This window comes from Phacochoerus africanus, chromosome 8 (assembly GCF_016906955.1).
Source record: "Phacochoerus africanus isolate WHEZ1 chromosome 8, ROS_Pafr_v1, whole genome shotgun sequence".
NCBI classification, from domain to species: Eukaryota; Metazoa; Chordata; class Mammalia; order Artiodactyla; family Suidae; genus Phacochoerus; species Phacochoerus africanus.
In genome coordinates this window covers 84,288,814-84,312,385 of record NC_062551.1, presented here as the reverse complement: position 1 = coordinate 84,312,385, position 23,572 = coordinate 84,288,814, and the positions used below count along the sequence as shown (strand labels likewise).

Sequence of the window (23,572 nt, the reverse complement as noted above, 5' to 3'; positions counted from 1 at the left end):
CTGCAGTGGCAGCTCCCATTCGACCCTTAGCCTGGGAACTTCCATATTTAGCAGCCACGGCCGTAGAAAGAAGGAAAAAAAAGAAAAAAGAAAATGAAAACGCAAGAGGGGAAATGCCCCCCAAATGGTAGAAGGGGACAGAAATGGAGGAATCATTTTCTTGATGAGCACCTGCTGTAGAAATGCAGCCATAATTGGCCCATCAGATCCCACTTTGGGAACAGACCTGTCACAAAATTGACCCAGAAGTGGTGGGTGGTGGTGGAGTGGGCTAGGGGTTTGTTGGAACCCCTCACCCCCCCCCCACCTCTGCTGCTACAGCAGCCTCTTGGGAGTGTCTCTTCCTGGAGAGGGAATAGCAGGGCTCCTGGAAAACCCCTTCCCTGCTCTGGGAAGGCCATTCAAGGCCAGGGTGACTCAGGGTCCTGAAGTCATGTCAGTGGAAACTTATTACCTCCTCTCTGCCTGACCTCAGCTCCCTTGGTGCCTGCAAGTGGCAAAGGGCAGCACGTGAGAGTCAGGAGACCTGGGGAAGGACCAGTCCCCAAATTGGCCAACTTGCTACATGCCCTTGACCAAGTTTTTGCCCCTCTTCCCATCCCCGCCTCTGTTTCCCCATCTGTTCGAGGAAATTGACCCTGATAATCTCTTTGGCTTTTAAAAGTGCATGGCATAGACAATGGACTAGATTTTCTAAGGGGGCAGCATATTTTTCCTCCTAATGAAGCCAGACCAAGATTAAAATGGCCTTCCATTCCCCATGCACCTCATTGCAAGCAGCAGAGCCGCAGATCTGAAGCAGGCCAGGGAGAAGCAGCTTAGGGTTTAAAATGTCAAACTCTTGATCCTTCTCACTGGAGGGGAGATGTCTCATGGATAATCCAGAAATGTGAAATAATCCAAAAACCTTTCCTCCCAGGCCCTGGGTGGGAAAATAAACGGTTGTGGGGGCTGGGTGTTTGGGCAGGTCACGGCTCAGTGAGATACATAATGGAACCACCCAGTGAGGCCTGAACGCAAGAGGAACTGGGATGCCATCCAGCCCCACATTCTGGCCCTGCTCCCCACTCAGAGCTGGGAGTCGACAGCATTGTCCTCAGACTGTTGTGTTTAACTGCTCCGGAGACATCTGTCCAGCACCCACTACATGCCAGGCATCGGGGACACCACAGTGAACGCCACAAATGAGGTCCTGGTCCTCAGGGGGCTTCCAGTTTAGAGGGCAAGACCGCACACAGATCATTCGGTAATTAGCGCCATGGGAAGGACTGTGCAAGAGCAGAAGAGCTAGGAGGTTGGAGTTGCCGTTGTGGCTCGGCAGTAACGAACCCGACTAGTATCCATGAGGATGCAGGTTTGATCCCTGGCCTTGCTCGGTGGGTTAAGGATCAATCCACTGTTGCTGTGAGTTGCGGTGTAGGATGCAGACATGGCTCGGATCCCGCATTGCCATGGCTGTGGCGTAGGCCGGCAACTGCAGCTCCGATTCGACCCCTAGCCTGGGAACCTCCCTATGCCACAGGTGCAGCCCTAAAAAGACAAAAAGAAGAAGAAAGAAAAGCTAGGAGGCCATGAGGGCCTACAACTGGCTGGCCAGATGCTCAGGCTGATGCCTGAAAGAAGAGGGGGTGTCGGCTGGATGGGGAGCAGGAAGAGCATTCTGGATGGAGGGAACAGCAGTGGCTGCAAGCAGTTCAGCTTTGAGGAACTGATGGAAAGCCCGTAACACTGAGCAAGGGGCTGCGAGGGCAGGGCCAGATCATGCTGTGCCTTGGAAGGAGGCTTCACTTTGTGGGGAACCTTTGGGGAGTGCTCAGCTGGAACGCCGTGGGCCGCCGTGGAGCAGGGCGAGTTGAAGGAGGGAGGCCAGGCAAGCCATGATGGACCATGGTGGTGGTCGACACGCTCCTGCCTCTAGAGGAACCCTGCAGTGCCAGGGACTGATGCAGATCCTTGTGGGAGTGAGGAGGGGTTGGGGATGCAGGGAAGGAGAATGGTAAGGGAGTGTCCCTGTCAAGAGAGGGTTTAAGCAGACAGGACAGTGACATGCTCATTCACCAACAGGCAGTGAGCCAGCACAGGGGGAGCAGTCGTTGAGCTCGGCCTCACACCTGAGTCCCTCCAGGCCTGTCCCAATGCCAGGCTCGGGGAAGACAAAGCAGACACAGCCCCTGTCCTCGGAGTGCCCATCTACCCCAGGAAGCTAAAACAAGCAGACAAAGGACCTGAAACACTTGGTGGGAAGAGGCAGGGAGAGGCAAAGTTCGTGCACCGGGAAGGTGGGCCCTGGGGTCAGAAGTCATCTCTCTGCCCCTTTGGTGAGAAAGGGCAAATGTATCTGTGCTGGGCCCCTCGCTGAGGCGTCACAGCGGCCTAGGGAGTGGGGGTACCCACCCCTCCCATCAGAGAGCTGAGGAAACAGATGCTGCCCTGGCCCTTAGCCGGGGGATCCATGGTTAGTAAATGGTGGAGTCAGGATTTGAACCCAGTACTGCCCCCTCCCCCCAGCCCGGATGCAGCTCCCCCTCCACCCCGTGCCCCCGATTCTCCATCCGTAAAATGATGGATTCCTTGGATGCTCCCTACAACTCTTTCTGGGTCTGACATTTTAAATGGATTTGGAGATTCTGTGAAAGAAGCTTCATCTGAGCTCAGCCTTGAAGAATAAGCAAGATTTGGATGCATGGAGCACGGCGAGCAGGGGAAGGGCCTGGCAGGCAGGGACCGGTCACACCCCAGCGTGAATTAGAGGAGAGCTCAGAGGAATGTGGGACCCAACTGGTCTGGGAGCTGAGCTGATGGGACAGACAGAGAAGGGGGCTTGCGGGGGGGGGGGGGGGGGGCGGTGCTCGAACCCCGGGATGACATCTTCTCTGGTCCCTTAGATGGAAGGCAGAGCCAGACAGACTGGCTCCGCCTTGGGCCCTTCCAAACCCTGCGGACAGGGCGGGAAGGTCGGAAGGGCCCTCCAAGGTGTTCAGGGATCTCGAGTCCCCCTGTCCTCTCTCTTCCCTCTCAAGCATGGACCTGAGGCCACAAGAAATGTCACAGGTCCTCCAAGGTTACACCATCTGGGGCCTGACCAGAGCAGGAAGCAGCTTCCAAAGCCACCATCCAGCCAGGGTCAGCAGGCATGCCCGGACCTGGGCCAGGCCCTGGCCGCGCTGGGCTTTGTCTCTCCGTGTCTTGAAACCTCAAGAGATCACCTGATCTTGCCTCTGGCCCTGAGCAAGAGGCCCTCACGTCAGCAGTCAGCCAGGCCTGCCCTGCCCCCTCGACGCTCCTCTTCCCACTCTCCAGGGCTGTCCCCTCTCCAGCCCTCTCTCTTGCCTCTCGTGAAGCCGTTTTTTCCGGCCAGACCTTCTTGTGCTGCGGGAGCCCGCATGTCCTGGAAATATAATCTCTCCATGAGCAGGTCCTCTCACACTCCTCCTCTCCCTTCTCCCCACATCCCTGCGGACCCGGAAGAACCCAAGGGAGCAGGGACCCGAAAGTGGCGGGTGGTGGCTAGGAGCAGGCCTGTGGGCGCAGACAGGCCTCCGTGCAGGGCCCGGTTCCATCCCCTACCAGCTCTGTGACCTGATGAGTCACGTCACCTCACTGCGTCTCTTGTGAGAATTAAATGAGATTACCTGTGAAGCATTTAGCCCGGTCCCTGGCACTCAGTAAGCACGTAATCAGTGGTTGGTAGATGGGTGGATAAAATACCTCCCCACAGTCTGGGTGAGTCAGTCACACACCTCTGACCCTTTCCTCTGTGCTCGGGACTCCGTAACCAGCCCTCCTTCACCTGCTCGCCCTGCTTCCCTCCTAGGGAGGATCTGGTGTTCGAGGGTGGGGTCGGGGCCCTTTGGTAGGAGGCTGTGAAGTACCGCCTAGTTATATGCCCTAATGGTGGGCACCGAGTCCTTAGCCTGATGGACTAGGACTCAGATGACCCAGGTCGGCTAGGGACCCTGTCCACACAGTTAGCCACATGAGTCCTCTCTCTGGGTGCAGCTCATCTGAAAAAAGATTTCCTTGTGATTTTGTCATGCATCATGATTTCTCTCCCAGCAGATTTGCCATCTTTGTCATCATAATTTTTGCTGCCACGAAGCCCTCTGGGCTGGAGGGCAGGAGGAAGTAGGCTAATTCTGTGTTCAAACACCCCCGCCCCCGCCCCCGCCCCCGCCCCCAGGGCAGGCATTGTAGCTGGTGCCAAGGGTACCACTGAATAAGACTTGCAGTGTCCTGCCCTCGTGGTGTTTGCAGCCTTTAAACAGGTTTTCGTTAAAAGTCTCCGCATGAGCATCACCCTCCAGGGGAGGGCTGAGACCGCCCCACCAGAAATACCACGCTCTGGAACAGGGCAGGGCAGGCAGCTAGAGCTGGGGCGGGGAACAGGAAGTGGAGCTTGAATAAATTTGAGGCTTCAGAAGCCGTTGCCCTGGAGTTCTCTGATGGCTCTGGGGGTTAAGGAGCTGGCGTTATCACTGCTGTGGCTGTGGTTACAGCTGTGGCACAGGGTCCCTGCCTGGGAATTTCCACGTGTCGTGGGTGTAGCCAAAAAAGAAAAAGAAAAAAGAGGCTGTAGCCCTAGTTCAGCCGCCTGGGTCAGTGCAACCAGCACCTGCCAGGTCTCTGCCCCAACACCTGCTCCCTGAGCCCCACCCTGTGACCGCCACAGTGCTTGTCCTTCAGCGTTTGGGGATGCGTGGTTGTCCAGAGCCCCTTCCCCCCTACCCCCGAAATATTTACTGGATGAATTGATTAAAACCTATCTGCTCTTGTAACTTCATTTTTAGTTTTTCAGGGCTACACCCACGGCATATGAAGGTTCCCAGGCTAGGGCCGTAGCCGCCGGCCTATTCCACAGCCACAGCAACACCAGCCCCGAGCCCCGTCTGTGACCTACACCACAGCTCATGGCAACGCCACATCCTTAACCCACCGAACAAGGCCAGGGATTGAACCTGCATCCTGAATCTGGATGCTAGTCAGATTTGTTTCCCCTGAGCCATGACAGGAACTCCCTAACTTCATTTCTTACTACCTTTTGATTTCACCTTCCCCTCTCCAGCCTTCTTGCCTCCAAGATAAAGGCCCAACTTCCTAGTGTGGTGTTCTGTGTTCAAGGCCACTTTTTCAGCCCTGACTTCGTGCTCACACAGCTTCCCTTTCCAGCCCTAGACTGTGGGATTGGGAAGGAGCTTTCCAGGCCCTTTCCCCTGGGGTGCCCTGTGCCTTTGCTCTAGCTGTTCCCTGGCCTGGGCCGCCCTTTCCTAGCTACCATCCATCTCCCACCTGTCAGTTCCTATCTTTCACTTAGACATTGCCTCCTCCAAGAAGCGTTCCAGGATCCTTCCCAGGCCCAATTAATCTCCAGCCCTTTATGCATCCATGACAGCCCTTCCTGAGAATGTCTTCCTCACCACGCCACCAGCTCCTTTAGGCCAGTTACTCATCCCTGTGCACTGTCCCCATCTCCCTCCCCAGTGTCTCATCACGCCTGGGACGTGTCAGGGATCAAAGAAGAGCCTGTAGACCGGGGAGGACTGTGAGGGCAAAGGCTGGGCACTGGGGGACGAGCATGAGCTGATTTCTCTCAACCCCACTGTTAGCAGATACGCTGCAAAAGATGGGGCAGGGCAGGGGCATATAAATCAACCACTTCCAACTCTTGGCTTTTGGAGTCTCCAAGCACAGCCCCTCCCAGTTTACAGAGAGGAACAGGGACAGCCACCCAGGTGGGGAAGCAGACAGGTCCCTTGAGGATCACCGGCCCCGTGTTCTTGCCCCTTCCTCAGCCTCCATTCAGTTGCATGTCCAACACATGCCCACTTGTGGCACCTGTCTTTACATGGGCACCTCCATTAGGAGGGCGGGAAGTGCAGGCACTAGGGGTGGGGATGGTCTCCCCGAAGGACACACAAGGTCACACAAGCTTGGTGGGTGACCATGGTTGTGAACCCCATTTGGTCCCACTAGCATCCCCCTGTATGTCCAGCAGTGCTGGCAGCGGGGGGATCCCTAAGGAGGGAATGACTGGCAGAGCTGGAGTTTAAAGAATGCCAGTGGTCACTGGCAGACAGATTTTGAAAAACTTTTTGGAGCGAGGAGGGGAGCGCCACAGCCACAGCCACAGCCTGCCCATCCTCATTTGGAAGCTTCATCCCCCAGTGAACTCTCTCAGTCCACCCGGCCTGAGTCAATCTCCAACTGTCGGGTGTGGCCTGGGCCTTGGGGAAGCAGTATCCTCTCCACATTTAAGGAACTTGCAGTCCTGGAGTTCCCATCATAGCTCAGTGGTTAACAAACCCAGCTAGTATCCAGGAGGACGCGGGTTTGATCCCTGGCCTTGCTTAGTGGGGTAAGGATCTGGCATTGCCATGAGCTGTGGTGTAATCACAAAGGCAGCTCGGATCTGGCTTGCTGTGGCTGTGGCGGAGGCCAGTGGCTGTAGCTCCGATTTGACCTCTAGCCTGAGAGTCTCCATATGTTTCGAGTTCAGTCCTAAAAAAGACAAAAAGAAAAGAAAAGGAACTCACCAGCCAAACTCTGCCTGAAAATGTCAGAGGGTTTGCCTCTGACCCGTCATCTTTGGTGCCCTATCAGTGCCTAAAGCGCTCTGCCATCTCCCTTTGTTTTACACAGCAACCGAAGCCCAGAGAGGGAAAGGACTTGCCCTTGCTCACACAGCAGACCAGTCCCTCAACTTCTCAAGTGCTCTTTGCCTTCTGCTCCACTGCCTTGTTTGAAGTTGAGACCCCTTTCTGGAGAGACTAGCAAGGTGTGGCATTAGCCTGTGGCCTGGCCGGTAGTGGGTGTGCACACGTATCTACTGGTTGCTTGAATGAATGCTCGAAGGCGCGCTCCTTTTGTGGGGTAGGGCAGCCCTCTCTGGACAAGCTGATTTATGCAGGATCTGCAGCACTTTGAATCCCTCAGTGCCCCCGGTGCCAGCCCCACCCCCGACAGGCAGAGACCACTTAAAGCCCTGACACCTCAGATGGGAAAACGGCTGGAGCACACGGACTCCAGCGTGTAGCCGTGAAGTCCTTTTGGAGGCACGAAAAGGTTAAGTCTTGCGAACAATGGCTGGTGTCCTGGGGCGCCAGCCTCATGCTGGCACTGGGGAGAGGAGGTACCACACACAGGTCTCTGCCCAGGAGGAGGACAGAAGGGAGGGACGAGTGCCCCAGTAGCTATGGTAACAAGGTGGTCCGAGGAGGCGTCCGGAGGTGTGCAAGACCTGAGCTGGACCTCGACTTGCCAATTGGACTTAGACCAGTCGTGGCTCTGTCATTCAGTCTGCACACGTTCTTGGCCCCAGCATGTGCTGGGAGAGGAGGAGCCACAGCCCCTCTCACCAAAGCTGGATGAGGTGCCCCCCCACTGTGCTCCCTGAGCCCCCTGCTGGGGCGGGGGGGTGCTCTTCCTGGCATACCCCATCTCCCTGCACTGTGATCGCCTGGTTTGGGGTCTGCTTTGCTTCCCTCTGCCCTGTGAGCCCCTCCCAAGCGGGCACCAGATCCAGCTTGTTCTCTGCTTTGTCTCGGGTGCCCAGCTCCGGGCTGCCTGGCCCAGCAGCACTGGCTCTGCTCTGTGGCCGTTGAACCTGGGGAGGTCAGGGTTCCGCACAGCCACAGCATTCTGCCTTCTCCCCGGCTCCGGGAACCTCTGGTTTTGATTCTCTCGCAATTCCCCCCCCCCCACCATCCCCCAGATTCTGGCCAAGTCATGAAAGCTGGGGAGGGCGGGTAGGAGGAGGAAGGTGAGACAGTGGTGGCTTAGCAGAGGGTGAGAAAGCCTCCCTGCTGCCTGGCCGCCAGCACCACGGGAATGGTTCTGGCAGGAGCTGCCTGCTGGGCTGAGATCACCATGGAGACCTGGCTTGGAGAGGGTCACTGGCAGTGGCTAAGGGCTGGAGGGGGCGGGGGCGACGGATTTGTGCAGAGGCTCCCAGCCTGCCCTGGGGCCCTTAGGGGGAGCAGGGGAAGCTGGGGTTCAGTACAATCTGCTTGCTAAGTAGTTTGGAGCCACCCGTCCTGAATCTCCCCCTCACTTGTCACCCCAATACACTATATCTGTCACCCCAGCAGAGGTTCCTTAGCTTGGCAGCTGTTCCTCAACTGTAATAAAGCTGTCCCACAGATAGACGCCCCCAACCCTCCAGCAGAACCTGTCCCCCCGACGCACAAGTCTGTCTGTCCCCTGATGGACACTCTCTTTATCATCCTAACTGGAGAACTGACGTCCACCCTAGCTGCATCCCCTGGCCCAATCACCCTAGTTGTAATATAGCTCTTCTCTCCCCACCCCCAGTTGTAATACAGCTGTCACCCTAACAAGCACACCTCTTACCCCTATGGCTCACATTCCATCCTCTGTCCTCTCTGCACCAGCAGGAGACCTGACTGCCTAACAAAGATGCAGCTCCTACCCTCCCTGCTCGTGCCTCTGCATGCCACCTGGGCCGAGGCACCAAGATGGGGTGCTGCCCTGCCCTGGAGGAGCCCACCTGGCTCCCCCGGCCCATGGGGGAGTCCTGGCAAGTCCCGTCTCGGGACAAAAGTCTTCCCCGGGGCTGACTGCCCAGCAGACAGCAGCCGAGTCTGAGCAGAATTTAAATGGCCCTGTTGGAAAGGGAAGCCAAGAGAGGACAAGAGAGGGAAGGCTCTGTGTGGCCGCCTGGTTCCTGCAGGGCTGGGGGAGGGTGAGTGGCTTGCTGAGGGGTCGCAGAAGGTGGCTTCAGCACCCCCACGCCTGCCCTGAGATTTTAGTGGGATGGTCGCTCAGTAAGTGGATTTCAGGGCTCCGAGGAGAGGTTGGCAGTCCAAAATGCCAGGCTGATGATGAGGTCCTGAGAACCATGGAGCCCGTCCCGCTCCCGCTGGGTGTCTTCCCACTCACTCCGCCAGAGCTGGGGGTCTGGGTGGGGAAGTCGGGCCCCCAGAGCCCTGCAAACATAATTAGGGCCATCCAGGGAAAGGGAGCACTTCAGATCTCCGGTGTCTGGTGTTTATAGGCAGGGGTGCAGCCAAACACAGATGGTATTGTGTTGGGCAGTTTCTTTATTCCTTTATTCAGACAGGCTTCCTCATCACCTCGGCTCTCTCAGGCACGGAATGGCGTTGGCAGGGGCTGGGGAGAAGTTGGATTTGGAAGAAATTAAAGCAGCAGTTCGCACCTGTGCTGTGCTGCGGCCTCTCTTCCCATTGTGTCCTTCCTCAGAACAGCCCAGGTAGCAGGAATTACCAGGCTCTTTGTTACGTGAGGAACCCGGGGCCTGGAGAGCCTAGCTGGCTCAGGCCCCAAGAAAAGAATGACTAGCACTAATTAGTATCAGGTATTATGCATTTATGGACCAGGCTTAACCTGTCTGAAACCACTGAATCTCCCCAAGAAACTTAAGGGATCGTTCTATTATCCCCTTTTTACAGAGGAATAAACTGAGGCTCACAGAGCCTCACTGACTTGCCCAAGGTCATAGAGCTATTAAATGGTGATGCTAGCATTTAAATTGCGTTGTGTCTGTCTGACTCAGAAACTTGTGTTTTTTTTTGTTTTGTTTCTTTTTCTTTTTTTTTTTTTTTTTTTTTTTGCTTTTTAGGGCCATACCCGTGGCATATGGAGGTTCCCAGGCTAGGGGTCTCATCGGAGCTGTTGCTGCTGGCCTATGCCAGAGCCCCAGCAACGCAGGATCCGAGCCACATCTTTGACCTACACCACAGCTCACGGCAATGCCGGATCCTCAACCACTGAGCGAGGCCAGGGATCAAACCCACAACCTCATGGTTCCTCGTCAGATTCGTTAACCACTGAGCCACGACAGGAACTCCAGGAACTCGTGTCCTTAACAAATCTCACCGCCTGGACTCCGGACTCCTCGTCCAGCACAATCTTTACCTCTCAGTGCTGTGGGCCTTGGACACCCACCTATTTTACCGACGAGGAAGCTGGGCTCAGAGCAGGCCAGAAGCAGCCCAGGGGAGAAGTGTGCATTTGGCACTTTCTGGGAGATGGACCAGTGTGATTCTGCTAGGAGCTGGGTGGGGGTCCCGCTCTTACCCTCCCTGTCCCCAGAGCTCAGGGTCTGTGCCTGCCGCTGACTTCTGCCTCTCTCGTGTTTCTTTGCAGCTTTCAGAAAACCAACGCCAAGACCCCTCCCAGCGTCCACATCGTCCTCTGGCAGGAGCGCCTGCCCCTCTGCCTCCCGACCCACCCCCCTGCACCCCCTGCAGCCCCATCTCCCTCCCCACCCCTCCCTGCCCATCTCCTCCACGCAGAAGCCGAAGGTGAGCCCTTTCTGCACAAAACCAGCAATTGTAAATACTTTTTAAAAATGTACAAAACTTAAAAACAAAACACAGTTTTAGAAAAAGACAAAAAAAAAGAGAGAGAGAGAGAGAGCGCGAGCGAGCGTGTGCAAGAGGTTGCGAGCGGGGCCTCGAGGTGTCCAGAGCCCCTGCAAGTATGCACTGAGAAATTTATCTACAGGTTGTTTGACAAAAATGAACAATATCCTATTTATTGTATATACTGTTTTATTATAAATCGTGGATTGTATATTGCATTCTGTAAACCTGCTGTGGTCCCGTGGTGTGCAAATTCGCATGGTTGGGGGGAGGGAGAAGAACCTCTTGCGGGAGCTTTTTTTTTTTTTTTTTTTCCTTTCTTATTTTTCACTCTTTTGGGTTTTCTCTTCTGTTGTTGTTGTTGTTTTCTGTTGGCAGGACACACCCAAAGATCCAAGTTTGTATTAAAAAGAAATGAAAAAAAAGCAAAAAAAAAAACAAAAAAACAAAAACCTTGTGTCTTGTGAAGGGGGGAGTGACGGTGGATGGAGTGGAAGGGGCGTGAGGGCCGGGGATCCTCACCAGCCACAGGGTCCCCAGAGTTGAAATACCTCTGTGTGTTCCCTCCTTCAGCGTTCTCCCTTCTGTCTGAGATCTCAGTCGCCTTTGCCTCTGGGCCCCTCCCTGTGTACCCCAGGCCCTGGGTCTCCCCTGCCTTTGGGTTCCCAGGCTGCCCCCTGAGGTTTCCTGACCCTCTGGTCCATGCCTTCTGTCCCAGGTCCGAGGCCTCTGCCTTTTAGAGCTTCATTTTGCCCCAGGTCCTGGGTCTCCCCTGATTCTGAAACCTTGATTCTCCCCCAAGTTGTGGGTTTCTTCTCCCTTTATGAGTCAGGTCTTGGGTCTCCCCTGCTTCCAGACACCCCACCCCCAGCCTCAGTGCCAGGTCTCTGTCCCCAGCCCCTTCCTTTGTCTTAGGTCCACCCAGCTTTTGGGCCCCACAGCTCTCCTCTGGTTCAAGGATACCTGTCTCTGAGGCACTCGTCTCATCCTAAGCCCGAGAACCCTTGTGGGACACCCCCTTCCCCCCAAGGACAGGAGTATCCCGTTTGTGTGTTTCCTATTCACCCCAAGGCCTGGGTCTCCTTTGTCTCCAGGCCCCCCTCTTTTTTTTGCCACAGCACCCCTGTATCTCCCTATGCAAACTCCAGGCTTTGACTAGGCCAACAGCCCCAATATTTCTGCCTTCCCCTCCGCCCGCCCCCCCCTCTGGCCCACCCTAAATGGTCTGTATTCCCACCCAGCTTTTATAAACTTTGGAAAAAGAAAACTCCTAATCCTGTGCCTATTTCTGGTGCACCTGGAAAGATGGAACTGTTTCCACTCCCTGACCTTGGGGAGCTCTTGGCCACCCTTGACCAAATAATGCCCACTTCGGGCTGCGGGGTCCTTAGCAAGCAGCTTTTCCCATAGGCCCAGGTTATGTTAAAGCTCTGCGCAACATGGCTTCCCTCTGGCCCTCCCTGCTGAAGTTCAAGGAAACCTCAAGGGACAGCTCCAAACAACCTCCCTGCCCCTTGGCCAGTAAGGCCCAGGCCTTGAGAGTCAGAGGAATCCTCTGTCTATGGAGGAGATGGGTCCCCAACTTCTAGGCGCCCTGGTCTGAAAGAGGATGCTGGAGAGTTCAGACGGGGGCAGGTAACAGTCCCTAAAGCTACAGCCTCTGTGCTGGATGTGAAGGTTCAGCCTCCCACCAGGCCTCCTCAGTGCAGCCCCCAGACTCAGGGGAAGATGCCCTTCCTACCCTCCAGCATGGTGAGGGTGGAGCCATCACTGCCCTCAGGCTGCGGTCCGGGGTGGGAGTAGTAAGACCAGGTGAGGGTTTCCTAGAGGCCAAGACCAGGGCGCCAGGCGGAATGAGGGACTTCCTGGAGGAAGAAAGAGCTTTGTGCACAGGCCTGGAGGTGAGAGAGGTGAGAGCATGAACGAAAGGGGCCAGGGTGGCGGAAGCCGCACATGGGGCTCTGTCTGTCTGGAGTAGACTCTCTGTGTGTTTGGGGAGGGGTGAAGGCATTGGCAAGGTCGCACTGGGCTGGAGCGGGGAGGCTGGTTGGAAGGGTAGGTGGCATCAAGGAACCAGTGGGGAGGCCACGAGAAGTTTGTTTTCAGCCCCAAGAATCACCCACAGGGAGCAAAGGAGTGTGTTCTGCAGCTGCTGAGGAAGCAGAAGAGACTTGGGGAGGCCGTCCAGGTGGGGGAGGCTGGGGAGGGTGGGGCCTGGTAAGAGGGCTGGGGGATGGGGGTGCAGAGAAGGGAGCTGGGAGGGGTGTATTCAGTGGAAGGGGTCATTGGGGCTCTACAAGACGGGGAGGAAGGGAAGTGGCTGTGTCCCCAAGAATTGGGGTGGGGGTGGGGAGGGGCAACCCCGGAAGGAAATGGGAGTTTAGGGAGGTAATTAGAGCCCAGCAAGGGGGCCCTGTAACTTGAAGAGGGCATTGTTGGAGGGGTGGGGATTCATTGAAAAGAGAGGGGCACCTGCACAGGGAAGGAACCCAGGGAAGGCCTTGTGGTCTCAGGATGGTGGGGAAGCTCGTGAGGAAAACTGGGGCTCCTTGAAAGGTAAAGGCGGGGGGCTCATGAGAGAGAAAGGCGCTCGGGCAGGAGAGGGGTCTCAGCCTGGGGCTCTGTGGCTTAGGCCAGGGGTTAAGGAGGGCCTAGGTGTGCTTGGAGAGCAGGCTCAGATGTGCCAGGGCCAAGGGCCCAGCCTTTGGGATGGAAGGTTCTCTGGGCCCTTGGACCTTGGGGGTTCTGGGAGGAGGACAACAGAGACCCTACTCAGAAACAGGGGTCTTCACAGCCACAGTCCTGCACCGGATCCCAGAGTACAGCAAGGCAGCCTGGCTCCTAGATACTTGGATTTTGCCACCATTTATTAAGCATTTCCCCCTGAGGTGTTTATTCCTCAAGACAATCCTTGAAATAGAGAAAAATAGTCACTTCATTTACAGATGAAAAGACAGGTTCAGAGACTCAGAGTAAGTGACTTGTATAAAATTACCCTGGAGGAGTTCACGAATCTGACTAGGAACCATGAGGTTGTGGGTTCGATCCCTGGCCTCGCTCAGTGGGTTAAGGTTCCGGCATTGCTGTGAGCTGTGAGCTGTGGTGTAGGTCGCAGACACGGCTCAGATCTGGCATTGCTGTGACTGTGGCATTGCTGTGGCTGTGGCATAGGCTGGTGGCTACAGCTCCGATTAGACCCCTAGCCTGGGTACCTCTATGTGCCGTGAGTATGGCCCTAAAAAGCAAATAAGTAAATAAGTAAAATAAAATCACCCTGGAGGTGGCAGAAGTAGATTGCCCTTGGCCCAGAGTCTGGCTTTGAGCCCTTGCTTTTTCATAATAATTTAAAAGAGAAAAAAAAAATCCAGCTTATAAAATTCATCCATTCTATAATAAAATTTTTAAATAATAGATAATAGAAATAAGAATAAAAAGGAGTTCATCCTATGGCACAGTGGGTTAAGGATGTGGCATTGTCTCTGCAGCAGCTTGGATTTGATCACCGGCCCAGGAACTTCCATATACCAGAGGTGCAGCCAAAAATAAAACATTGTTTTAAAAAGAAATGAGGAGTTCCCTTCATGGCTCAATGGAAACGAATCTGACTAGTATCCATGAGGACAAAGGTTCGATCCCTGGCCTCACTCAGTGAGTTAAGGATCTGGCGTTGCTGTGAGCTGTGGTGTAGGTCACAGATGTGGCTCAGATCTGGCATTGCTGTGGCTGTGGTGTAGGCTGGCAGCTGCAGCTCCGATTCGACCCCTAGCCTGGGAACCTCCGTATGCCGAGTTCGGACCTAAAAAGAAAAAAAAAAAAGGAAGAAGAAATGTGAATAAGGAATAATTATAGAACACTATGTACTCATTACTATTCTAAACCATATATGTAAACTCAACCCATCCCCACAACAATTCCATAAGGTTTTGCTGTAATGATTATTAACCCCATTTTACAGACAAGAAACAGGGGCAGAGAGGTAATTTACAAAACCACTCGATGAGTAAATAGTGATACTTTGCTTCAGGAGTTTGCTTCCTTATACTATTCAAAGTGAAAACCTACTCTACCTCTATTCCTGGTAATAATCTTTGTGTCAACATTTCTGAGTCCATTCATCTAGATCTGTGGTTCTCAACCTAGAGATTTTATTGCTCTGGGTGGGGCTTGGGCTTCGGGATTTTTAAAAGTTCCTCAGGTGGTTCTAATGCGCAGCCAAAGTTGAGAACCTCTAATCTAGCAATTGTGCTGGGTGTTTGCTCACAAACAGCCACCTGTGAGCACACGCCTATATTTACTGTGTTGTCCTAGGTGTGCACAGGATGCCTTGTGTGTATACCATGGTCCCTACCCATCCGTGTTTTTCACTGAATAGCTGGCTGTAAATTGCCATGGGTTCTCTCAGTGACTGTTAGAGACACTGTGTGAACACATTCATTCAAGCGATATTTCTTAAGCATCTACAAGATTCCAGGCACTGTCCCAGGCATCTGGGGATACAGCAGTGAACAAGACAGATGGAATCCCTTGCCTTTGTGTGTATAGTCTAATGGGATTGACAAATTTGGTTTTATGTCCTTCCCTGTGGGTGGCAGGAGTTGGGAACCCCTCAGGGGTTGCGGAGGGGTGAATGGCTGGCTGGGAGAGCGAAGGAAGGTGAGACTTGTCTGTTGGTGTGGTGGGTCTTCTGCGTGTGCACATGTGTTTGAGAGAGGGAGACCCAGAGCATGTTTCCAGCTTGGAATGAGTGTGGCTGACTCTGGCATATGTGTAAAGGTGTGCGTGATCTGGGCCATTGAAAATGTGGACAACAGTGTGTGTCTGTGGAGAAGGGGGTGATGGGGGAGGGCTGTGTGCACAGTAGGCACCAACCCAGAACAGCACACAGATGTGCGCACGCACACACACACACACACACACACACACACAGAGCCAGCTGCTTCAAGGAGGAGGCTGGGTTCCAGTCCCAGGGCACATACTCCCAGGGCCAGGAGAATTCTGCTTCGGGTATGTGGAGGAGGCTCAACTGGGCCAGGGCTGGAAACTGCAAAGTGGGAGGAATGGAGGGACAGAGGGAGGGAGCCCCGGGAGCCACATCCTTGATCTCTGGTCTGTTTCAGCAGATCCGGACTTGGTGCTCTGGGTTTCTGTGTGACTCTGGGTCTCCCTCTCTCTAATATCTGGATCTTGGCATCTCTGTTTCTCTCTTCTGGGTCTTGGGCTCTGAGGCTGATCACATGATGCTGGGTCACCACCTCTCCAGCCTACTTGGCTCTCTGTGTCCCCCTCCAAGTCTCCCTCTCTTTGCCTCTATGTCTGCCTCTGTCTCCGTGTCCTTCCTTGTCCTTGCCAGGTGGGAGGAGGGGGCCCAGTGCTCAGGAAGCAGGTGTCGGCTCACTCATACAGCAGGGAGTGAAGTTGAGGAGGGCACAGAGCCAGTAGCCCCTGGACACACAGCCACACTCCAGGACACATACTCAGGGCGCTCACAATGACGCGTAGAGAGATGGGGTTCTTGCAGACACACACAGGTACACAATTCAACACACAGCTCTGCCTAAAAATACACAGGGATGCCAGACACCGAGGGTCACAGGTAGCTGCTAAACGAATCCTGCACACACACAAACACTCATCCAGGCACCCCTGGGGCTGTGGGCCCCACACACCCTTAAGAACATACAGACAAACAGGCACAAAGACAGCAGACACGGTCACACCCCGGAACACGGATCTACGGAGGCCCCAGCACTCTCAGTTACACCGTGGCGGTCACCCTCAGAGCCACATACATACAGGATTAAGGAGGCAAATGAGCACAGACAGGCAAATACCCTCAAGGACAACCAGAGACAGAGACACCTCCGGCACACCGAGGGACACGCCCAGGCACAGGCCGAGCCTCCTCAGGTACGGGGCCCCCTCACTCGGGAGCACCTGGGGACCCGCCCACAGGCGGCGGGAGCGGGGCCCGGGCGGCCCAGCGCACCTGGCGCCCGCGGCTCGCCCCCAGGCACCCTGCGTGTGCGCGCCCGCCGGGTGCGCGCCACCACCTGTGGGAGGAGAGGTGCGCGCTGTGCCCGGGGCTGCCCGGCCGGCGCGGTGCGGGGGGAGCGGTTGCCATGGCGTGCGGCGCGCGGCCGCATACTAATGGGGAGGCCACGGGCGCTGCCCTCTGCCCGCCCGGCTCCCTCCTCCGGCTCGGCCCGCGCGCTGCACTCCAAGGGCCGACACCCGCCTCCCGTCGCCTGGGGCCTGGAGCGGTCAGGTGGCCCGGGGCTGCGGGCCCCCAGAGGGGGCCCAGGCCGGGTGAAAGGTGGCGCGGGGGTGAGGGCCTGGGGCGCTGCGCGGGCTGCCCAGCCTGGGCACGGGCACCAAGAGGCATGGCAGCTGGGAGCGCAGGTGCTGCCTTGGAAATAGGGGTGGCTATCCTGGGGGGCGGGGAGGGGGGTAATAAAAGGAGAATTTAACCCCCTTGTTGCCAGAGAAGTCAGCCTGTCTTCCCCAGGCTTGGCTGGGGAGGGGGCAGGGACTTGACCAATGGCTAATACCATCCACACCCCTCACTTTCTATCTGCTTCCAGCATCTCTCCAGTTCTGGCTTGACCTACGGTGGGGGGAGGCATCAGTTACCGTCACTCCAGTTCTGCCCTGGTCCAACTGGTAAGGCGGGGGTGTGGAGTGTGCTGAGGACAGAAGGGAGGGGAGCAGTGGCACAGGAAGGGTTACACCTCCCCATACCTCGATCCCAGTCCCAGAGCCCCCCTTTCACTGCAGCCTCCTCGACCCCCTACCCTCTCAGCCCGCTGTTTTAATTGGCATGGAGGGGCGTGGCGGTATCCTGGGGTGGGGGGAGCCAGCAGAGGGTTTGCAGGTAGAGGCCGTGGGAGGGGAGCCCTAATGGGGGTGTGTGTGGGGGAGCCAGGCAGTTGCCTAGCAACTCCACAGCTGTCTGTTGACCTAGAAGAAGCTGCGCTGTCTTGACACAGCTGGTGTTTACATGTAACCGAGGCTCTGGCTTACCGCTTGCTTGGAGGAAAGCTGAGGCAGTGCCCTGGTGGCAGCCTGGCCCTGGCCCCCCAGCTGTGGTGGGCTCCGTGCCTGTCTGACCTCTTTGCTTCAGTTCCCTCCTCAAGTCCAGTGGGAGAGAGATTAGGAAGGCGGATCTCAGAGCTGGAGGCTTTGGGGCTGGGGAAAGTTGATGTATCTAGGCACACACACAAAACCCCAGGCCTTCAACACAGAAGCAGTAGGAGACTACAAGAGGGCTGGGGGACAGGGGTGCCCAGTTTGTGCGCAGATTTCAACCCACACAGACAACTCCAACATTCGCAGGGACATGTGGACACACAGACCCAGGAAATCAAACCAACACAGGCACAGAGATGGCCATTGACTTAAAGACATCCAGGCAGACACACAAACACACAGAAATGCAGTAATCAAGTGACTGAAACCCCAACACACAGATACACCCACTGACCTCTGGACACAGAGGACAGGCACTGACCCTCTGACAGACACAGACTGCAACACTCTGACACACCAAAACCCCCATATGGTAACGCCAGCAGCTCTCACACTAACGGTTCATTCCAGCTAGAATGTGCAGGTCTGCGTTATGAAAGGGAGAAACCAGTCCCCCATATGGAGGCACCCACACACACACAGAAAAACATACAACTCCCCAAACTTTTGTTGATTGCCCACAAAGCTTTAAAGGCAGGCAGTCACTGGCACCACTGACATAAGCAAAGACACACCCAAGAGCCCAACATGTGAAGAGACACTGGTCCCTGAAGGACCATGGGCCCTGACATGTCCCACCCGCACCCACACAAACACATGCCGGCCTAGGGTGTGGGCAGAGCTGAGACTCCTCCCTGCCCACAATTCCTGAGTAGCAGCAGATGTGCCTTGGGGTCAGAGGGCTCTTGTGGCCCCAGGACCATCTCTAGATGAACCCATACAGCTTGGGCTGCAGCAGCTCTTTCCCTGAGAGCCCCCAAACAGAAGGGAAAGATATAGCCCATCCCCAGGAGTCCCCTGTCTGAATTGTTCGCTCTCTCTCTCTTTTTTTTTTTTTTGTCTCTTTAGGGCCACACCCTCGGCATACGGAAATTCCCAGGCTAGGGGTCAAATTGGAGCTACAGCTGCCGGCCTACACCACAACCGAAGAAACTCGGGATCCAAGCCTCATCGCGTCTGCAACCTACACCACAGCTCAGAGCAACACCAGATCCTTAACCCCCTGATCGAGGCCAGGGATTGAACCTACATCCTCATGGATGTTAGTAGGGTTCGTTACTGCTGAGCCACGATGGGAACTCCCCCTGTCTGAATCTCTGTCTTCCCAAGTCCCTGCCTGAACTGACAGAAAAGGCACTGTCCTGCCCAGATGGACCCCGGGCTGATGGAGGCCCTCTCTCCCTTCCAGGCAGTTCTGGACACCATCGACAGACACACATACACACACACCAGCATGTGGCAGCTCCTGGGGGTGTTTGGAGGGCTTCCTGGCAGAGGTGAGCCTGGGGTCTGGTTTTGGAGGCCAAGAGGAAGGAGGAGGGAGTGTGCGAAAAGGGCCTTCTTATCTTGCCCTACACCCCCCCCCTCACCCAGCAGTTCCTCCTCCCCCCAGGGCCCAAGGGGCCTGCTGGGGCCCCACAGCCCCATCAGCCCAAGCAGTGAGCAGGAGGAGGAGAGCGGATATTTTTAGCTTCTCTGCCACTGACATTTCGCAGCAGGCGACCTGGGGTGAAGCTGAGTGAGTGCTGAAGGCTGGGAGAAGCCGACAGCGCCTTCCCCGCCCCCGTGCACATGCACACGGCCACGTCCCCCAACACTCCCAAGGCACACCTAAGAGGCACAGCTTCAGTTACACGGTTATGCGCCGATCTAGACATACACACACACACACACACACACACACACCTGTGTACACACTTGGTTCATGTGCCACAAATGCCTAAAACCTCACATACCTGCACACACATAAAATGTACCCATTCACACACCCAGAGACATGCACACATAATTCAGACATATAGCACACTTCTCACACCTAGCCAAGTGTGCACACGCTCGCTCATCATTCATTCAAGATGTAAGATTCGGTGCCTATGGTGTGTTGGGCACTATTCCAAATAGCGAGGGTACCATGAGCACAACAGACCAAAATTCTAGCCCTCATAGAGTTTACATTCTGGCAGGAGAAGTTTGACCATAAACAAAAAGTGAATAAACAAAGTATTGCCAGAGTTCCATTGTGGCTCAGTGGACGGACGTGAACCTAACTAGTATCCATGAGGACATGTTCAGTGTGTTAAAGGAGCCGGCGTTGCTGTGAGCTATGGTGTAGGTCGAAGACGTATCTCAGATCTGGTGTGGTTGTGGCTGTGGTGTAGGCCGGCAGCTACAGCTGCTCCGATTCGGCCCCTAGCCTGGGAACTTCCATATGCTGCAGGTTCAGCCCTAAAAAGCAAAAGAAAAAAGAAAAAAAGAACTAATCCCCCCAAATAAACAACCACACGTGAACAGATCCCTGACATCCTCTCCCTACCACTACGCACAACCACACACACAGCCTGTGGTCAAGACCCATACAGACATCGCCGCCACGTATCTCACAACAATCACAGACGGGTACACAACTCCACACATATGAAATTATACACTTCACATATAAATACTCATGCAATTCAAACGCATGATACACACACACAAATCTAGCCACATAGACACACACTGTGCATAGCTATATAATTTACTTACCGGCCCACATGGAATACAGCCTCCACAAGAGCATATAAATACAGGTTCACACACCCACCCCCCCCACACACACACACCCCCACACACAAGCACACAACTATTCCCTCAGGGTAAAATTTCTCTCCCCACCTCTAGCAGACACACACTTGCATACATTCTCACAATCCTCCCCCACACCCAGTGAGGCCCAAACCTGTTCGCCTTTGTTCACAGGTGTACAGAGTCCTATCACTCGCAACTTCACACACACACACACACACACACACACACACACACACACCCCTAAATCCAAGGCTCCAAAGAAGCCCCATACCCTAAGTCAATTCAGACCCAGTTTCACACCCACCCTCCCCGCCTCCCTCACAGGCCCCTTCCCTCTTTTCTCCTGAGGTGAGTGTGGTTACTGTACACCACACATGCACCCAGACTGCTGCCCCCAAGATTGCAACCATGCTGCACCAAGGGTTGAGGCCAGGCCCTAGAGAAACCCAGGAGTCCCCATCCCAGCAAGGGGCAGGTCTGCCTCTGAGCTCAGGGTTTGCCCCTAGTGCCCAGGCTGGAGGTGGAGCCAAAGGATGAAGGAGAGTTTGTGCTTCTCAGATCCACCCCTAGGCCCCTCCCTGCTTTGGTCTCCTCCTCCCTCCCTCCCCACCTCTCTCTTTTTTTCTTTTCGGCCTTGGCTTGTAGCAGCTTGATGTGGGATCTCGGTTCCCAGGCCAGGGATTGAACTCTGGCTGCAACAGTGAAAGCTCTGAATTTTAACCACTAGACCACCAGGGAACTCTCTCCTCCCTCTCTTCTTCTTCTCCTCCTTTTTTTTTTTTTTTTGTCTTTTCTAGGGCCACACTCATGGCATGTGGAGGTTCCCAGGCTAGGGGTCTCATTGGAGCTGTAGCCACAGGCCTACACCACAGCCATAGCAACATGGGATCTGAGCCACATCTGCGACCTACACCACAGCTCACAGCAATGCTGGATCCTTAACCCACTGAGCAAGGGCAGGGATCGCACCCGCAACCTCATGGTTCCTAGTCGGATTTGTTAACCACTGCACCATGACGGGAACTCCCTCCTTCTCTTCTTGAGTTCCTTTCTTTCTATTTCTCCATCTCCCCATCCCACCACCACCTCCCTAGTAGCCCTTGGCCTAGAACCAAATTTCCTTTTCTTTTCCAGGTTTGGCTGTCCCAGAGGGTGTTGGAGTCCTTGTGGTGAACAGACAGACTAACAAGCAGACAGACACATTACTTGGGAACAACAACAAAAAAGCAAAAGCCAGAGGTCATTGTCATATCTTGAAGAACTAGGAGGGAGAAAGAGCTGAATAGGCCATGGGAAGGCTAGGCCAGGACTGACTGGCCCACAGGCCAGCGTGCGCGGCAGACACAGCTAGGGGAAGCAGCAGATGTAGGTTCTAGGCCTGACACTGCTGTGTTACCTTGGATGGGTTGCTGCCTGTTTCTGGGTCTCTCTTCTGCTTCTAACAAAGAGGGAGTTGCCGTTGGTGATTCTGAAGCAGTGAGATTCTCAAAGACACTGCAGCAGTTGTATAAACAGGGAGGGGTCCTGGGAGCCTTGGGAGTCTGATTAGAATAATAAGAGCCCCCTCCCCTCCTCGGAGACTCCCCCCCAAGCCTCCTCCCCCGCCTCTAGACCTGGGCTCTACTCTGGATTGAAGCACCAGAGGCCAGCAGCACCCCCTGCCCCCCAATACACACAAACACATGTGCTCCCGCAAACCTCAGCCGGGTCTTTTGCCCTCTCTGGACCTTAGGCGTCCATGCTTGTGTATTTAGGGGCTCACATTTGGGCTCTGCGCCGGTGAGCCAGTCTATGTGTGCACTGTCTGTCTGTCTGTCCGGCTGCCAGCAGCCTTCAGGCGCCAGGAGGGGAGGCAGCAGTCGGGGGAGGTGGGGGCGGGGAAGGAGGTAGCGTTGACAAGTTCCAATGTCTGGCTTTCCCTCCTGGAAACCCCAAGCTGGGGCTGGCCCCCCCTCCTCTTCCTGTCTCTCTCGCTCAAGCACGTCCCTTCTAAGAGCCCCTCTCTGCAGACACCCCCAGTGGAACCAAGCCCAGATTTGCTGCCAAGAAGGCCGACATTTCTTAGACTTGCCACGTTAAAGGGGCCTGCACAGGCACGCACTCAAATCCCCCTCCATGTCCTCCTCCTGTGCACATTCAGACGACCCGAGACACACAAAGACACGGTTGGACACAGCGGCCACCTGTGCACACAGGAGGTAGCACATGGAGCGCATCTGACCTCAGGCTCACAGACAAGTACAAACACAGCCGTGTACCGCCCCCCACACACACACTCAGCTCACCATAGACTCCAAAGCACGCAGTTTCCAGCACGCGGTGCTCACAGACACGCACAAACACAGTCACACGCAGGGCCTTGCCGCGCAGAGGAACAAGTGCAAACCCGTAGCATGTTGTCTCCCTGCACAAGCACAGCCATCGCCACCACCAGGGCTGCTGCTGCCTGGTACAGACACAACCCCAGGAACACGACCTGTGCCGCCTGTTCCTGGTACGCACAGCCGAGCCCAGTCACACAGGGCGATCCCCTGCATCACCAGAGAGAAGAGTCCGCCAGGCACAGAGACACCCTGTGCCCACGCTCTGGACTTTTGGACCAGTCCACACTGTTATACAGCGTCTTCCTGGGCACGGAGACCTGCCTGAAGTCCCACTGCATGCAGGGCTCCCCTGTGCATGCACAATCACTGTCCCTGGGGCACACGCAGATGAGCTCCAACTCACACACAGTTACATCGTTAGCCTCTTGTACACAATAACAAATTCACAGGGGCCCCAACGCACCTGGACGTGGGGCGAGTATGCAAACTCAGACACACATGCTGAGCCTTTTATGCACACACGGAGTCCTCGTCACTCACAGTGTCCTTCCATGTGCACCCACTGCTACGTGCAGCGTCTCTCTGAACGCAGGCATGTGTTCGATCTCAGTCCACACAGCTTTCCCTTGTGCTTACACAAACACTCAGTGTCCTCCGTGTATCACAAACCAACACACACACAGCATCGCCTGTGCATGCTGAGACAAACACAGACTCACAAATCAGCCCCCACGCTCCTCCCTGCACACACAAGTGCACGCTCGCACAGATAAGACAACACACCCAACAGCCCCCAGCCCCCAGCCCCAGCCTCCCGCCTCTCTTTCTTGTCTGATGAGGGTGAGGAAGGACTGGGAAGGTTGGGGGCTGGCTTGGCTCTTGTTCCCTCCCTCCACCGGCTGGCTCGCTCCCTCCTGTCTGGCAGAGTCAGCCAGCCCAGCCCGGCTCCGGCAGCCCTGGCTGTTCTGGGCAAACTCTCGGCGGGTTGGTCTCGGCTGATGCCGCAGCAGCAGCAGCAGCAGCAGCAGGGGCGAGAAGGCTGCGGGCGGCTGCCAACGTGGCAGACGGCGGGCAGGGCGGCAGGAAGGAAGCTGG

General features: G+C 55.5%; 1 protein-coding gene and 1 long non-coding RNA gene across 7 annotated transcripts in view; both read left to right on the top strand.

Annotated features, from left to right (window-relative positions):
• The window catches only part of AHDC1 (AT-hook DNA binding motif containing 1), a 66,736-nt gene extending 56,188 nt beyond the window's left edge, over window positions 1-10,548 (top strand). For 4 of the 6 annotated variants that reach the window (XM_047792820.1, XM_047792819.1, XM_047792818.1 and 1 more), the window contains one exon: window positions 10,123-10,548. The gene's annotated coding sequence lies outside the window, so the exon portion shown is untranslated. Of the gene's footprint in view, window positions 1-9,072; window positions 9,560-10,122 lie in introns of those variants that run through there. The other 2 variants (XR_007136543.1, XM_047792822.1) reach the window with 2 other exon arrangements.
• A 4,711-nt stretch (window positions 10,549-15,259) lies between these two features.
• LOC125134505 (uncharacterized) lies at window positions 15,260-22,799 on the top strand. The gene is made up of 3 exons (XR_007136656.1): window positions 15,260-16,247; window positions 16,922-17,000; window positions 21,288-22,799. It is a non-coding gene; the product is annotated as an uncharacterized LOC125134505 (long non-coding RNA).
• Window positions 22,800-23,572: the final 773 nt, after the last annotated feature.